The sequence below is a fragment of the Pteropus vampyrus genome, unplaced genomic scaffold (genome assembly GCF_000151845.1).
Source record: "Pteropus vampyrus isolate Shadow unplaced genomic scaffold, Pvam_2.0 Scaffold145, whole genome shotgun sequence".
Classification (NCBI taxonomy): domain Eukaryota; kingdom Metazoa; phylum Chordata; class Mammalia; order Chiroptera; family Pteropodidae; genus Pteropus; species Pteropus vampyrus.
In genome coordinates, this window is record NW_011888926.1 from 2,443,090 (window position 1) to 2,457,543 (window position 14,454).

Consider the following 14,454-nt stretch of genomic DNA (forward strand, 5'->3'; position numbering starts at 1 on the left):
CTATGATTAAATATTCATGAAGGTTAAAATATTTTGGCTAATAACCATCATCAAACAGACATCTCTTTTTTTTTTTTTTTTTAAATGCCTACAGCACCTGGTATTCCAAGGTGGTCTCCTATCCAAGAACTAACCAGGCCCAACCCTGCTTAAGATTCCGAGATCAGACGAGATCGGGCATGTTCAGGGTAGCATAGCCATAGACCAGACATCTCTTTATTTATATTTCTTTATGGAATCTAATGACTTGGGAATTGTTTTCTTAAAGAAATTTTCTTCCTCAGATTGTGTTGGTACAATATGATGCTTAAGTGTTATTTCTCAAGATATTTTCCCTTAGTAGTAGGAAGGTAACATTGATCTCATAGCCATTTCTCCTTGGCCACTATTTCCTTTTATCCCATCGTATGTGTGTGTACACAGCTTTTATTTGAATTGTATGTTGTCCTCCTGAGTGATGTAGTTGCAGTCTCATGTGCTCTAAGCATAGTAAATATTAATTTAATAATGATGCAGCTTTGCTTAGGAAAGTTTTTAAGAATAACGATAGCTTGCCAGTAATATAATATATAATATTAGTATTCAGCATATACTCAGTGGAATAGTCTCTCCACAGTGATATCTAAACTTTTTGTTTCTCCTTCCATTTCCAGGTTGCCATCACGAAAGCCAAAGTGGATTTCTCCAGTGTTGTGTGTCTGCCCCCTTCCGTCATTGCTGTTAATGGGCTGGACGGAGGAGGGGCTGGCGAGAACGATGACGAACCAGTGCTGGTGTCCTTGTCTGCGGCCCCCAGCCCCCAGAGCGAAGCTGTTGCCAATGAGCTGCAGGAGCTGTCCTTGCAGCCCGAGCTGACCTTAGGCCTCCATCCTGGCAGAAATCCCAATTTGCCTCCACTTAGTGAGCGGAAGAATGGTGAGTAGATAATCTTACTATTTCTTCTAAAATAGAGAAATAGTAAGTTCAGGTGATCATTATAAACCCAACATTTCCTGCCCGGGTTATAATTGCTTTCTAATTTGTCTTCCTACTTCTTTGCTTCTCCTTCTCAACCCCTTCCATGTATTCACTCATTCAGCCAATATTTATTGAGCATCAATGTATTATAAACTGCTAAGATTAGGGATTAAATGGTAAAAAGCCTCTGTCATTAGATAATTTACCTTATTCTACACTTTGTCAGAGAAATCTAAAACTCTCTAGTTTAATACTTTTCACTGACCGCCCAATGGGATATAAACAAAAGCAAAATAAATTTCTGGACATGTTTTACAAGGCTTCGCAGGAAATGAATGATACCTTTCTTTTAGCTTCTTCTCTTACCATTCCTCCATTCCTAGTCTTTGCTACAGCCTGTTAACTGTTTTTAGTACTATTTATAAACCATGCACACTTACCTCAAACTTTTGTTAATTTAAAAAAATTTATAATTTGTTATAAAATATTTAAGATTTCAAAAAAGGTATAAAGAGTAATAGAGCAAATACGGCTCTGCACTCAAATACCACTGGTCTCATGTCCTCGCCATGGATCTCCACCCATCCCCAGAGGTAACTAGTGCCCTGAGTTTGGTATTGCATTGCAAAGTGTTTTTTTTTTTAACATATGAATATATTCCTAAACAGTATATAATATTGTTTCTTATTTTTAAACGCATATAAATTATATATTGAGAGAGAACTGTATTGTATATATTCTGCAACATCTGTTTATTGTTCAGTATTTATTTTCCCTGTTATTAAATATCGTCTATATTTTGTCTAATCTATGAATCCTGTTTTTCCCTACTGATCTTTAATGCCAGCCTTACTGTTTCTCTGTGTGTAGTTTTTAGGCTGTCTTGTTTCACTGGTCTCTACTCATCTCTGTGTTGTACTACATCTTCTTAGGTATTATTGCTTAATAATTAGCCTTTTTATCTTTTAGGCTGGGTCTCTCCTTGCCTTTTTCTTCTTCAAAATTGTTTTGGTTATTCTCGCCCTTTTAATTTTCCATAATTTTTGAGTCAGCTTGTGAGGTTCTGCCAAAAAAAACAAAACAAACAAAAAAAAAAACATTGGAATTTCTTTTTAACATTTTACTATTGAAAAATTTCAAGCATATGATAAAGTAGAAAAACTTTTACAACGAACACTTTTATGTCCACTTCTTAGTTCTACCATTAACTTTTATACTACTTGCTTTATAATAAAGCTGTCTATCCTCCATCCCCCCATCTGTCCATCAGTCCATCTTTTTTTTGGTAGCACTGCAGACACCAGTATACTTCCATTTTATTGAAGTAGAACTTTAATACAGAATAACATAAATTGTAAATGTCCTGGTGGTTGACTTATCACAGAGTGAATGTACTTGTGTGTAATTACTACTTAGTGGAGAAATAAAACATCACGAGCACCCCACAACCACCCCTTTTGTTTCTTCCCAATCAGTACTCCCTCTTCCTCCCTGAAGGAAACTACCATCCTGATTTTTAATGCCATAGGTTAATTTTGCTTGTTTCTAAACTTTATACAAATGGAATCATGCTGTATGCATTTTGTTGGTGGATTCCTTGATGTTTTTGAAATTCTTTGTATTGAATTGTGTGTGGCTGCGGTTTATTTTCACTGCTGTATAATCAGTCCATTTTATGAATATGCTGCAATTTGTCCTTTTTACTTTTGATGACTATTAGGGTGGTTTTAGTTTGGAACAATTATGAATAATGATGTTATGACATTTTTGTACATGTCTTTTGGTGTACTTGTTGGGATTTTGATTTGAAATATATCATTTATAGGTTAATGAGGAGAATACGTATTTTAAATATTGGGGCTTTCTGTCCATTAGTTTTCTCTCTTCAATTAAATAGGCTTCCTTTAATGTCTTTCCATAGAGTTTTATAATTTTCTTCATAAAGGTCATGCAAATATTTTATTAGATTTATTCCCAGTGTCTTTTCTTTTTTTTTTTTTGGTGGATAAGTGGTATATTTTTTTATAAGATATTTTTTTGACTGATGCTGGGGGATTGAAATATCGAACCTTTTCAGAACTCCAGTGGCTTTTCAACATCTGTGCAACTGCTTGGTATAGACCCCTTTCTTGCTGACTCTTGTTCAGGCACCATTCCCTTTGAGAAGCCTGTCTTAAATCATATGCAGTGTTAGGTGTTTCTCTTTTGGTTTGTCCAATTGCCCTTTATCATAGTACTTTATCACCCTGTATTTTAATTGCAAGTCTTCACTCTGCAACATGAGTGAGCCTTTGAAAACTGAAAACATGCCTTGTTATACTCCTGTCAAAACCCTTCAGTGTCTTCCTGTAAGGCTTATGATGAAATCATAGTTCCTACAACGTGGCTTTGGTATCCTCTCTGACCTTACCTCTGTACCCTAGCTTACTCTACTCTGCTTCAGCCACACCGACTTTCTTGCTGTTTCTTGAACACATCAAGTATGCTTCTGTTCCAGGGCCTTGGTCCTTGCTGTGCCTTTACTGAAGTTCCTGCACAAATGTCTGTTCCTCAGAGAGGCCTCCTCTGCCTATCTTAACTAAAATAGCACCTCCCATTACTCTGTTCAGCTTTCTTTTTCTTTCAAGCAGCTATTATGATCTCTCTGTGCATGTACGTATGTATGTGTGCGTTAATTTTGTTCACGGGTGTATATCCAACTCTGGCTCGTAGTGGGAACCCAGTAAATATTTGTTGAGTGAATAAATGAATGGTTTACTTGTTTGTCTCACTAGAGGGAAGAAATCTGGTTTTACATCTATAGTGGGAATAGTAATGGAAACTCAAGCAGTTTTTGTTTTGGGAAATAGTGGATACTCAAGCAGTTTTCTGTGTGTTCTTTTTCCATTTCTAATTTCTACTCCCACCTTCCCCCCAGATGGCAGAGCATTAAGCTTATGTATCTGTTAAGGGGAAAGAGTTAGTCCAGAGGGAGGAGCTGAAGACAGGAAAAGAGAAAGGATAACTGATGGAGCAAGGTTCCTCTGGAGATGGGAGAGGATGGGCTCCAAGGGTTTGGCTTTGTGTTGAGCAGGAGTAAGGACCGGCATTCCTCTGGGATAGGAGGAATCACACTAAAGATCACGACAGACAGCGAACAACAAACCTCTGATATCTTGGGCAGAAAGTGGAGGAATTTGGTGCCGACAGTTGTGATGGTCTCAGTGGAGTAGAAGGCAACTGTTGCTGTTAGGGCAGAGATGTTGGTGTATCTTCAGCGTTTTTCTTTCAACTCTTTGGCATATAAATCAACTGAATTTTTTCCCATTTTGAAAAACAACTCTCTAACCTTCCCTTTATAGTCAAGGTCCTGAAAGAGTAAGGTACAGTCACCGTCTCTCCTTTCTCATATCCTAGAGACTCACTGCATTCTGGCTTCTCTACCCACCTCTCTTCAGAAACATTGCCAAAGTCCTTAGTGTTCTTTTTGCTGTAGATCAGGTAGGCACTCTTAATCCTGTCTGACCTCTCTGCAGCATTTGACACTGTTGGCCACTCCCTCCGACCTGAAACTTTTCCTCCACTGACATCTATAACATTACTCTTCCTTGGCTTTTTAAACTCTGCCTTTCCAGCCATTCTGTATTCTGCTCAGAACTTTTGCTGTCTTTCTTTGTGCACTTTTTAAATTTTATTACTCCCCAGTGTTCAGCCCTAAAGCTTCTTTACTTTTTAGTCTGTATCTTCACCTTGAATGATTTCCCCCAGAACTTTGGCTTCAACCAGCATCACGTGCTTTTGATTCCTGTATTCTGTCTCCAGGCCAAGTCTTCCCTTGAGCTCCAGACTCGTGTTTGTCTGTCTCCTGAACACTTGCACTGGGTGTGCTACAGACACAGTGTGCTCAGTGTTAAGCTCATCTCACCTGCAGTCCCCACTGAATTCTACATTACAGGAATTGACACCACTTCCACCCAGATGTTCAAACCAGAGGGTTGTTTTGTTTTTTTTTCTAAATGAAAACTTCAAAAGTTGTATTTGTTTTATAATCAGATAAAGCATAGGAAAAAAGAAAAAGTCCTTCATAATTACACAGTTCAGTGATGGCCAGTGCCAGTAGTTGATATATGTTCTATCATGTTTGTTCATTTATATACTTTTATACAGATATACTTCATATAAATAATTTCCAAGTAATATTTCATGAGATTTTTATGTTATTCAACAGTCTTAGAAAACATTTTTCTCTGCTTGTTATTTGAATTGGGTGTATACAACATTTACCCAGTCTCTTATTATGAGACCTTTACATTGTTTTTATTTTTTATGTTATAAATAATACTGTGGTAAACATCTTGGTATATAAATCTTAGTGCAGATAACTGTGGGACAGACTCCCATAAGTAGATGAAAAGATAGGGACATAAAGAACATTTTCCCCTTCTGATTGCAAAAGTAACATGTTTGGGTATTGTCGACTGATGGTTGTCGTGTCAATTCAACACCACCAGGAATCAATCTCCAATTTGGGATGTGGTGATGAAGGAAACTTTATTCAGTACAGACAGCTTATTTGTGAGACAGCGTGACCATGGAACAGCTCCATAGTGTTACAGCTCAGTAATGAAGCAGCACGCCTGTGAGGTGGCCCTGGGACCAGGCCACCTTGGGGCCAGGCCTCTCTGGCTAGATAGCTCTTTTCTGCTCTGCTGCACCTGCTCCTGTCTGGTCCACTCCACTCTTCTCTGCAGAGACATCTTTGGTGTTTCATCTTCAGTGTTTCAGCTCTAGCCAGGGAAAGAGTCTTAAGCCTTTGGTGGAAAGGGACAGTGTGCTCTCCAAGCTAGAGAGGAGCTGACTTAACACAGACAGAAGTTCCCACTTCTGGTCCCTGACTGGTTTGTCCTCATGGATTTTTGGTCCAAAAGGCACTGTCCTGATTGTTCAGAATGGAGCCTCTCTGGTTGGTGAAGGTGCTGATGAAGATATAGCTGTGCAGCTGTGATTGGATGGGGGAAGCCTCAGTTCTATTGGTTGAAATGCTGTTCCAAGAACCCCTTCATAAGGTCTGGCTCAGATGGCAGGAACACAGTGCAGGCAGTTCAGTGTGGGAGGTAGGCAGCTTAATGCAGGCTTATCCCTGAAGTGCAGTTTGCGTGAGAAGCTCTTATGTAGGCTCTTGTTTTTTTAATTTTGAGCCCCATTAACCACCAGCCACCCTTCTTAGTAGGTATCTTCTTTCTCAGGGTTCACAGTATTAAGTTAAAAAATATTTTAAGTCAGTATTTCCAAATTGTCCTTCAGAAGGATTATAACATAACTATTTTGGGAAGTAATTTTTTAATTCAGTCTCCCTTCTACCTCTTCATCTTTCTTCTGTCATCAGTTACCAATTTTTGTAGATTCTGTAATGTTCATATCTACTGAATTTATTTTCTTGCCATATTTACAGCTGCCACTTAGTTCAGACGCTTAGTAATGTCTTACTTGGATTACTACAGTAGCCTTCTAACTGGTCTCCCCTTGTTTCTGATCTTGTCCCTATGACCACCAGAATGATCTTTCTAAACCATAAATGAGGTTACTGCCCTCCTGCTTGAAATCAGTTATTGATTCCCCATTTCCTCCAAGATAAAGCTTATGCTCTTCAGCATGATAAACCAAGTCCTTCATAGCCAGCTTTTACCCTACCCTTTGTCTCTTCCCATGTACACTAAATGATTTGGGATTTCATGTAAGAGTCACTTTCACATCTCAGTTCCTCTTCATGCCCTGTTTTTTTCTTCCTGGAATAACCATCCTTCTGGGGCTGACATTTCTGTTCAGTCAAGAATCAGGGGAAGGTGCTACTTTCTTCAGGACTTCTTCCTCAGACTTCAAACTTAGGTTAGGGGTTAGCTCTTTCAGTGTTCTTCCAAAGTGCACTATGCATAATTATCTACTTATTTGTTATTACATTTGACTAGAGGAGAAGCTTTGTGAAAGCAGGGATTATGTTTGTCTTATTGTGATATTCTCAGTGTTTACCTAGAAACTTTAGTGTGCTAATGAGCCAACCTGGGGCTTGTTAAATGCAGATGTTGGTTCTGTAGACCTGGGTGAGGCCTGAGATTCTGCATTCAGGTGATGCTAATCAATGCTGTTGGTCTGAGGACCACACTTGAGATAACAGGGTCTTAGAATGCAGTAAGTTGTTCAGTGAATGTTCAGCGTATGAACAAATGAATGAATGAAACTAAAACTACTAACTCACTGAAACATTGACTTTTTGGATTTAAGTAATTGAGAAAAGAAGTGATCGTTGACTCTGTCGCTGGACAGAAAAAAACACTTATTCAGGGTTTTGATTATTTGGAAGAAAGCCTTTCTGAGTTCATCCCTGTATAGGTGAAGTGTTTGGTGAGTAATTCTTTTGTTCTCTTAATTAGTGATAGAACATTTAGACCAGAAGTTTTAACTATTTTTTTAAGTTGAAAAACTCTATACATTTTAAATTTTATGTATAAGCCCAGTGCGTAAAACACCTGCTGTGATTGACTGACACTTGAATGGAGGAGCCAGACCCCCACCTACTTGGCATTCTTCGTGCCCCTTAGGCAGCTCTCAAAACAGCACGAGTTGAAAACGTCTGATCTAGATCATCTATCTGCTCTAGTTTGAGCTGTGTCTGAGCCAACCTCTTCAGGTACTAGAATAAGATTTCCTAACTGCCAGGAGCCCCAAATTGATTCGTTGTGATCATGCTTAAAAGGAAATATGGATACTTGAAATCGACAAACATAATGGTGTATATAAATAATACTATCATCATTTTAAGTTTCACTTTGCTTCTTCATTTAATGGCGCATGCAGTGTTCTTTAGCTGTCTTTTCCTTACATATCCATTCCTCCATAATATTATCATTTTGGCAGGAGAAAAATCCAAGAAAATGAAATTGTGTTCAGCATTAGAAAGGAAGCAATGATGAAATACTGGTATTAGAACAACGCTGAAGGAGAGGAGGGGCTTAATAAAAAAATACTCTATGAGAAGTTTGATGACTACAGAAAATACTTTATGTAGTAGATAGAATGTCTACCAGTGACCAGAAATACTAATTGCTTAGCAAAAATCACTAAAGTAACTGTCAAAATCAGATTCTGTTATAGAGAAAATAGGAAGTATTGATCAGTTTAAGAACTAGAAAGTTGGCAAGTAGCTGTTTCCTGGTATAACGTGCTTATTGTTTCCTTTTTTATCTATCCAGCAGCCATTAGGTGAATGTCTGGATGGGGCAGTATTGTTAGTGTCTAATTGCAGGGCTTTCTTGGCCATAATTGGGTCTTCTGTTTGTATACCTCAGTGGTGCTTCTTCCTGTCAAAAGGAAAAAGAGGCTGGAAAATCACTATTATATTTTCACTAGTTCTGCTTTGCATGGTTATTTGTAAGGAGGTAAAGGTAAGAGCAGAAATGGAAGATCCCTGAGAGGATTATGAAATTAGAAAGTGTGGAGATTAGAGCAGAATAAATTCCAGAGTTAGAGGAGGTGCTTTTTTATGGATGATATATTGTATGTTGAAAGGATGGAGTGAGAAATTTACTTCTTTTTCAAAAGCTTAAACAGAAATTCGGTGATGTAGCAAGGGTCCTTACAGGGCAGTAGGCAGTCAAGACCCTGTTATCTCTATTTCCTGAACAGAGGAAGTTGGAGTGCTGATGAGAGCAGGTGCCTTTGTTTAACCCAACCCTTATCGGCCTAACTGGAAAAAGTTGGTAGAGAAGTTTCAGGGTGTGTTTTTAAATTTACTCTTCTGTCTTCTGAGGACTAAAAGATTACATTGATCTACCTGGGGATCTTGTCTAGACAGGGTTTGGAGGAGGCTGGAAAAACCTCTCTAATTATCTAACCCCATCCCCTTTGGCTCCAGCTAAAGAAGTTCCGGAGCACATGGAATGAATGTATCATACTGGAAATTTTAAGTTTCACTTTGCTTCTTCCTTTAATGGTGCATGCAGTGTTCTTTAGCTGTCTTTTCCTTACATATCCATTCCTCCTTCATAATAATCTGATATCAGATTAAGTATGAATGAGTTTCAGAACTGGCTGATACGGCTGCATAAGGCTGTTTTCAGGAGCCTCAAGAATGGAAGCTGAAATACCTTTTGCTTTTTCTCATTGCCAATATATTGTAATTTAGTCATCTTATAGGCTTTTGTGGGCAAACCTGAGCATTTTGCCATTTTTGTATTTCATGGCTTCTCTGGGAAAGTGTATTCCATGAGCTTTTGGAATATAATCCATTTATAAATTGGGGACTTGCTTAAATCCTACGAAGTGTGCCTCTTGAAGGTTGGGAATTATAGAGTTAAGAAAAAAGTGAATAGTAATTACATGGAATGTATTACTCAGAAGGAATTGCAGACAAAAGTTAGATAAATTAATAGATGACAAGAGTTCATAAAGGTTTCCAAGAGAAAGCTGGCATTTTGGGGTTATATTCTTGACTTTTTATTTTGTCCTTGATTTTTAAAATTTACTTCAGGACAGTCATTTGTACCTATCTACAGTTCTACTGTTGTTCACTACTGTGACCATATGGAAATTAATATTCAGCAGATATTTATAAAGTGCTTATAGTAAATAAGAAACCAAGGAAGACATTACACTGAAAGGTAGAAAGAATAAGTTATACCACAGCTACTAGTTTTTGCATCCTTCCCTCCTGTTCCTTTAATGAACATATCATTAGCTCTTTTATCAGAGCTAATCAATCCCAAATTACTTTTTCATTTTCATTTTAGGAACTACAAAGTAAATTTGGGGCTAGTGATCTGTTTATGGGCGATACTTTTTGGGTCATGCACAGAGGTTGAGTACCAGGCAACATTTTTAAAACTGGTAAGATTTACCTTTCCTCTTCCCTGCTTGGTACCCCTTCCTAGGCATCCCCTAGGTAGTTATTCGGCACTTCTTGTGTTCTGGTTAACAAATTCTTGATTAGATGTTAAAGCTGATGAGAACTTTGTATGACCTGAACTTTTGCGTTTTGAAAAGTCTCATTTTTGAGAAAGTGCCTTTCTCCAACACACTAGTGATTGAATAAATAAAACTTGAAATATCACTCACAACAAATGAAGAGGAACCTTCATTTCTGAATCACAAATGATTCATGATCCAACCCATATGAATAAACTTAGAGATCAGTGGGACAGAATATTTGAAATGAGGTCTGCAAAGCTTAAAATGCTTATACTATTCATCCCCCTTGAAATTAGATTGGTGATAAATATTTACCATTCAAATCATTTTTTTTCTTTTATTTTTTGGGAGGAGGATAATAATATACATCCAGAAAAGTGCATAAATCATGTGATAGTTTATAGAATAGCCGTAAAGCAAAGAGCTACTCAGCTCAGTGCTACTCAGCCCAGCTGTAGCTCATTGTAAGCCCCAAGGAAGCCTCCCATTGCTTCCCTTTGATCACAGCTCCAGCTCCTCTTCCTAGGAGTAACTGCTATTTGGACTTCTTGAAAATCATTTGTTTTACCAGTTATGAAACAGTGTAGTTTAGTTGAAGTTTATATGAATGGAACTAATCTGTATTAGTTGCTCAACACATGTGGTATTCATTCAAGTATATAGCTTTAGTTCATCCATTTTCATTACTGTATAGTCGATGCGCCCATGAAAAATTATTCCATAATTAAAAAAAAATCCATTCTGTTGGTGAACATTTGGGTTGTTGCCAGGTTTAGGTTATTATAGTGTTGCTGTGAATGTTCTTTATGTATCCTGGTACATGAATACAGACATTTATACATAGGAACAGAAATTCCTATAATATGTATAGTAATATAAAATTATTAGGTAATACTAAACTGTTTTCTAAAGTGGTTGTACCAGCTTATATACCCTCCAGCAGTATATGAAACTTCCTACTGCTCCATATTTTTGCTAACACTTCTAATTGTTAGATTTTTAATGTTTACTACTCTGCTGGTTACATAAAAGTATCATATGATGTTCTTAATTTTCTTATTACTGTTTTCTAATGAGGTTAAATATCTCATATTTATTGGCCATTTGGATTTCTTCTTTTGTGTGGAGTACCTAGTGAAATCTTTTGCCTATTTTTCCTGTTGTCATTTTTTTGTCGACTAATAGTTCTTTATTTGAAATACTAGTTTGTTATTGCTTAAATATGTTATAGATATCTTCTCTCTGTGATTTGTCTTTATCATTCTCTTTATAGTGTCTGTTAAGAATTTCTAAATTTAGTGTAATTGGTTTATGAGTCTTATAGTTAGTGAATTTTGTCTTAATTTTTCTATGGGGGTAAACTAAGACCTAATTTAATTTTTTCCAAGTGGATTCTCATTTATTGAAAATACTGTTCTTTCCTCACTGATCAGCAGGGCTACCTGTCATGTATCTGTCATATATCAAGGACGTACCTATGTGTGGTGTGTTTCTGAGCTCACTCTTTGTTTCCATTGCTCTGTTTGTTTTTGCTTATACCAGTACCTCACAGTCTCAATGATGATAACTGTAATAAGTCCTGTTATATGGGAGAAGTAAGTCCTCCCATCTTTTTCTTCTTCTAGGAATGTCTTTCTTGGCTTATTCTTGGTCCTTTGCATTTCCATATGAATTTTACAATCATCGTGGGATTTTAATTGGGACTACATTAAGTCTATTAACCAATTTGTGGAGAATTAACATCTTTAGAATATTGTATTGTGAATGTGGTATATTTCCTCATTTATTTAGATTTTCTGTGAGGTCTCCCAGTGAGATTTTATAATTTTCTCTGCGGTGGTCTTACATATCTTCTATTAGATTTATTTTTAAAGGTTTCATATATTTTAATGCTTTTATGTTATCTTTAAAAAAGTTATTTTCTAACTCTTCTTACTGATCACAAATATTTTTTGAAAGAAAATACAGTTTGTATATATCTGTTATGTGCTGTGCTGGGTGGCATGGAAAGTTATGTAAAGAGAAATAAAGAGGGAATAGAAGTGAAAAGGACATCTCAGTCTCCTTTCATACGCTTTTCCTCTCCTTTGTGGAAAACTTAGGAAGTACTCATTTGTTTTCCACATGTGTAGCCTGTGGAAGAAAGGGCAGATAATGTTTTTATTCTGTAAGGGTGCGCACCATATCCTTTCATGCTTTAGTGTTTCACAGGAGGTACCAATTAACTGCTGGGAGAAGTAGAAATTTTAAGTGGGCAGTTTCTGACTCAAATGCCAGTATTTTCTTGGGGAAAGGAACGAGATTTTTTATTTATGCTCCTCAGGAAGCTTGGTTGTCAAGGATTTTCTAGATTAGGTCTCCCAGCCAATGTGAAAATGCCCAAATCTTAAGCATGTCCATTTATTAATTCTGTTTATGATGTGATTTAGAGGTTTTCATAACCTACTTCATCTCAGTACTTAATCAATTTCCCATTCTCATGTATTCATCAGATATTTTGCTCAGTTCTTGGAGCACAGTTACCAGATAGACTCTCCCTCTTTAAAAAACAAAAACCCTCCCAATGGATTCCATTGTGCAGAGAAAATTGCTATTAGTGTATGGTTTATTTCCCTCCAGCTTTCTTGCAAATGTATGTTTTAAAAATAACTGAGCTAATGCTATGCTTTTTTCATTTAGTATCATAGCTTAAGATTTTTCAGATGTCTTTGAAAGTTTTATAAGTAGCCTTTTTAATGGGTGTATAACATTCCATTCTGTGCCATCATTTAATCTCCCCTCATTGGACATTTTAATCATTTTCTGTTTTTCATACTTATACTAATGTTTGGATGAACATCTTTTAAAGCTTTTTCTGTATTTTGGATTATTTCCTTAGAAGTAGAAATATTGGCTTAAAGAATTTGACCATTTTAATGGCGAAAGTTTATTCAGTGACTGTTGAGCACCATCTTTGTGTTAGGTATTGGAGAGACAGTAACAAGACAAATAAGGTTCTCATTGTCATGAAACTCAAAGTTAATGAAAGGTTTAACAAAGATTTATATAAGCCAATTCATAGTTAAAACTTTGGTAAGTACTTTGGGGGGAAAAAGCAATAAAATGTTAAAACAGATTTAATGGTGTTGATGCTAATTTAGCTGTGTGTATGGCAGGGTAGTTTGGTCAGGAAAGGTCTCTTTGAGGAAGAGGCATTGAAGCTGACAGCCAAAGCAGGAGTAGTGGTTGGCCAAACAAAGGAGGGAGGGAATAGCATGTGTTAAGCGTCGGGGGTGAGGAAGGGGGATAAAGGGGATAGAGACGGGGAACAGGCCAAGTAAGAGTTATTGAGGAAATCTTGGCCTAGAAGAACTAAAAGAATACCAGTGTGTCAGTGGAGGGAGTGGAGGAGAGAGAGAGAGTGATATGAAATAAGTAGGTAGTTAGGGACCAAATCCACAGGCCTTTTGTAGGCCTCATTAAGAATTGAGGTTCTTGAGAAACACATTGTCCCATTCCATTCCAAAGCAGCCTACCAGTTTATACTTTTGTCAACTCCGTATGAGCGCCTGGGTCACTTATTAGTGTTGATAGCTCATTTGTAAAAGACTGCTAAACGTCTTCATTTCAGTTTGTATTTCTTTTATACTAGCGAGGCAGAACTTTTCCCCAGTGTTTGTAGCCAGGCGGTGGGTGTTTTCATTGTTTTCAACCATTCACTTCATTTTCTTGCCCACTAAAACATTATTTTTAGGGTTCCTCTACAAGTACTCTAATAACAGACTGGGAACCACTTGTCAGGAATTTGTAGAAGAGTTTCTTATAAGTCTCTCACTCTTAACACTCTGGATAAGGGCCTGGATTAGGTCGAGACTGGGTTTCTTTTGGCTTTGTTTATTTTATGATTCATGGATATACAAGTCTGTGGAGTTGGGAGTTTGAAAAGAAACTGATAAACTCTGGTGCCTTTATTTTTTTAAGAGCCAGCTCACATCATCCTTCCCCTGAGAAGCAATCCAAGTCTCTTGTAACCAGAACAAATTGCTGCCACTTTTCTATTTGTTCAGCTCTTTGTACTTTTATTTATCACTTTATTTTTTTTAAATTCTTGGGTAGAAATTTTCTGTCTTACTTCATTATGAGACTCTGGAGGATGGAGGCAGTGACATTCCTGTTCATCTTTGTCGTTGTGCCCCCATAGGCATTAGCATTGTGCATGATGACAGTATTTCGAACATACAGTGTGAACGAGTTGGCTGTTTTTATTTGTGGCTATCATAGCCCTTAACATTTACTATATTTTTAAAAGTTAGCTGAAAATACAGCCTTCATCTATCTTGGGGCCAAGGAATAGCATACCTATGGTCATGTGTGATTCTCCAAGGTCTGCAGGTATTGATGGGGCTTTTCATCAGTAGTAGATTGTGGTCACAGGAAATAGAAGCTGCTCAGAACCTGTAGCAACTTGCCTGTGTGCTGACCTGTCTGCTGGCCTGTGTGCTGACCTGTGTTATCTTTTGGGTGTTTCACTTTCCCCAACACTAGGTGTCTTGGGAGAGATTTAACTGGTTAGAGACT

At 37.3% G+C, this 14,454-nt stretch overlaps 1 protein-coding gene and 1 pseudogene across 2 annotated transcripts in view; one reads left to right on the forward strand and one right to left on the reverse strand.

Moving 5' to 3' along the window:
- MKL1 (megakaryoblastic leukemia (translocation) 1) overlaps positions 1 to 14,454 on the forward strand; it is a 170,996-nt gene that overhangs the window by 61,809 nt on the left and 94,733 nt on the right. For both annotated transcript variants that reach the window (XM_011369073.2, XM_023535928.1), the window contains exon 2: positions 654 to 915. The gene's annotated coding sequence lies outside the window, so the exon portion shown is untranslated. The remainder of the gene's footprint in view (positions 1 to 653; positions 916 to 14,454) is intronic.
- On the reverse strand, positions 86 to 205 carry LOC111745056 (annotated as a pseudogene).